General features: G+C 42.6%; 1 pseudogene; it reads left to right on the forward strand.

Annotated features, from left to right (window-relative positions):
• The first annotated feature begins 206 nt into the window (after positions 1 to 206).
• Positions 207 to 1,181, forward strand: LOC120361490 (cell division control protein 42 homolog pseudogene; annotated as a pseudogene).
• The last annotated feature ends 2,480 nt before the right edge of the window (positions 1,182 to 3,661 follow it).

Raw genomic sequence — 3,661 nt, forward strand, 5'->3', positions numbered from 1 at the left:
TTTGATAATTTTTTTAGAAAGGCTGATACTGTTTGTTCCTTTCATATGTGTAGTGGTTCTTTCAGAAGCTCTTGTAAAGCAGGCCTGGTGGTGATGAAATCTCTGAGTGCTTGCTTATTCACAAAAAACTTTATTTTTCCTTCACTTGTGAAGCTTAGTTTGGCTGGATGTGAAATTCTGGGTTGAAAGTTCTTTTCTTGGGTGGAGAAGCTGAGGTTAACATCAGATTTGAAATACTTAAAGTGGATACAAAACTATTTCAGCAATGCAGACAATTAAGTGTGTTGTTGTGGGTGATGGTGCTGTTGGTAAAACATGTCTCCTGATATCCTACACAACAAATAAATTTCCATCAGAATATGTACCGACTGTTTTTGACAACTATGCAGTCACAGTTATGATTGGTGGAGAACCATACACTCTTGGACTTTTTGATACTGCAGGGCAAGAGGATTATGACAGATTACGACCGCTGAGTTATCCACAAACAGATGTATTTCTAGTCTGTTTTTCAGTGGTTTCTCCATCTTCATTTGAAAATGTGAAAGAAAAGTGGGTGCCTGAGATAACTCATCACTGTCCAAAGACTCCTTTCTTGCTTGTTGGGACCCAAACTGATCTCAGAGATGACCCCTCTACTATTGAGAAACTTGCCAAGAACAAACAGAAGCCTATCACTCCAGAGACTGCTGAAAAGCTGGCCCGTGATCTGAAGGCTGTCAAGTATGTGGAGTGTTCTGCACTCACACAGAAAGGCCTAAAGAATGTATTTGATGAAGCAATATTGGCTGCCCTGGAGCCTCCAGAACCGAAGAAGAGCCGCAGGTGTGTGCTGCTATGAACATCTCTTCAGAGCCCTTTCTGCACAGCTGGTGTCAGCATCATACTAAAAGCAATGTTTAAATCAAACTAAAGATTAAAAATTAAAATTCGTTTTTGCAATAATGACAAATGCCCTGCACCTACCCACATGCACTCGTGTGAGACAAGGCCCATAGGTATGGACCCCCCCTTCCCCTCCCAGTACTAGTTAATTTTGAGTAATTGTATATTGTCATAAAAGTGATTAGTACTAGTTTTTGTTTCGTTGTTTAAAAAAAAGTTGTTTTTTTTTTTTTTTAAAGCAAGGCATGCTTGTGGATGACTCTGTAACAGACTCATTGGAATTGTTGAAGCTGCTCCCTGGTTCCACTCTGGAGAGTAATCTGGGACATCTTAGTGTTTTTTTTTTCCCCTCCTGTTTTTTTGGGGGGAGTGTGTGTGGGGTTTGTTTTTTAGTCTTGTTTTTTTAATTCATTAACCAGTGGTTAGCCCTTAAGGGGAGGAGGACGGATTGATTCCACATTCCACTTCCTAGATCTAGTTTAGAAAACATGTTCCCCATCTGGTGCTCTTAGGAAGGAGTATAGTAAATGCCTCATTTAATAACATACTCCTTTTTGAAAGTTGCCTTTTCTCTCCACCCTTGAGTAGATCCAGTATTTGATGAAACTCATGAAAGTGGGTGGAGCCTGTCTTGCCCCTCCTCTTTTCTAGGACGCACTATATGTGACTGTGACTTTCAAGGACATTTGTTTGCCATTTGCTGATTTTTTGGGGAAGTTAGTTTCTAACTTCTTTCACTGATAAATGAAGAAAAGTATTGCACCTTTGAAATACACCAAATGAATTGAGTTTGTAATTAAAAAATTTTTTTTTCCCTGTCAGTCATTGTCTTATATGCTTAGCATAGATTTGCAACTCAGTAGTATATGGTGTTCCTAGAATGCAGCTGAAGACCTGGTATGTAGAGGAAATACAAGGGGTGGTGCTAGAAGACAGACATCTGCGGAATGATTCACATCCTCTCAAGAGGATGGAGGCCTGCTTCATTAAGAAGCTGGGGGTAGGGTGGGGGTGGGGAGAACACTTAACAACATGGGGACCAGCCAGGGGAATCCCCTTATTTCTGTTTTACATATGAGGAACCCTAGAGCAGCCAAGTGAGGCTCTCTAGCTTAATAAAATCATGGAAAGAGTCTTATGAAGACTCTTCATAAGTGTTAATAGGGATTTTATCAGCTTATTTTGGTTGCAGTTTCCAGTTTTTAAAAATGTTGAGGTAATCTTTCCCACCTTCCCAATCCTAATTCTTGTAGATTCATTAGTGTTGAACCAATGCTTTCTCATGTCTCAATTCTTTGTATATGCATTCTTTTCAGATGTATTAAACAAACAAAAACCCTTCACAAGCCAAAAAAAAAAGAAAGTTCTTTTCGTTAAGGATGTTGAATATTGGTCCCCACTCTCTTCTGGCTTGTAGGGTTTCTGCTGAGAGATCTGCTGTGAGTCTGACAGGCTTCCCTTTGTGGGTAACCTGACCTTTCTCTCTGGCTGCCCTTAGTGTTTTCTCCTTCATTTCAACCCTGGTGAATCTGACGATTATGTGCCTTGGAGTTGCTCTTCTTGAGGAATATCTCTGTGGTGTTCTCTGTATTACCTGGAGTTGAATATTATCCTGCCTTACTAGGCTGGGAAAATTTTCCTGAAGAATGTCCTGAAGCGTATTTTCCAGCTTGGATTCATTCTCTTCGTCACATTCAGGTACACCTATCAAGCGTAGATTAGGCCTTTTCACATAGTCCCATATTTCTTGGAGACTTTGCTCGTTCCTTTTTATCCTTTTTTCTCTAATCTTGTCTTCTTGTTTTATTTCATTGAGTTGGTCTTCGACCTCTGATATCCTTTCTTCTGCTTGATCAATTCGGCTGTTACAACTTGTGCATACTTCACGAAGTTCTCGTATTGTGTTTTTCAGCTCCATCAATTCACTTATATTCCTCTCTAAATTGTGTATTCTTGTTAACATTTCGTCAAATCTTTTTTCAAAGTTCTTAGTTGCTTTAGATTGGGTTAAAACAAGTTCTTTTAATTCACAGAAGTTTCTCATTATCCACATTTTGAAGCCTGCTTCTGTAATTGGAACATACTCGTTCTCCATCAAGCCTTGTTCCGTTGCTGATGAGGAACTGGGATCCCCCGCCGAGGGAGAGGCGTTCTGATCTTGGGCATTCTCAGACTTTTTTGGCCGTTTTCCTCCCTTTGTTATAAATTTATCCATCTGTGGTCTTTGAATTCACCGTCTTTGTAATTAGGTTTCTGAGTGGACGTCCAACTTACTGATTCTCAGCGCCGAAATCTGAGCAACCCACTGCACCGACCAAATCAGCAGTGTTAAGATTGATGGTGCTTTTCCGACTCTGCACCAAGAACCGTCGCTCCAAGGCGCCGGCAAAACCACCTCGCCGGTCACAAGAGTCGCGCTGGCGACCCGTGGGGCTCCTCCGCTGGGAATCTCCTGGTGCGTGAGCAACAAGAATTCATGTGAGGGTGTGGCGTCCTCTCATTCTTTGCGCTTTCAGTGGGAGCTACAATCCCGAGCTGTTAGTGATCAGCCATCTTGGATCTCTCTCTGTTGTCCAGGGGTGATTCTCATGGAATGTGAAATGAGCAGAGACCCCACGCACACCCGAGGCCCCTGGGCCCAGAAATCAGAGATCAGACACGGCCCTTGGCCTCCTGCTTCTCCAGGAGGAAGCTGCCAATGGGACCCGGGACCCCGGACGCTGGCACCCAGGTGCCCAGTGCACACCTAGGGTCTCCACCCCGGCAGGCCCAGGCC

This window comes from Saimiri boliviensis, chromosome 21 (assembly GCF_048565385.1).
Source record: "Saimiri boliviensis isolate mSaiBol1 chromosome 21, mSaiBol1.pri, whole genome shotgun sequence".
In the NCBI taxonomy this organism is placed as follows: Eukaryota; Metazoa; Chordata; class Mammalia; order Primates; family Cebidae; genus Saimiri; species Saimiri boliviensis.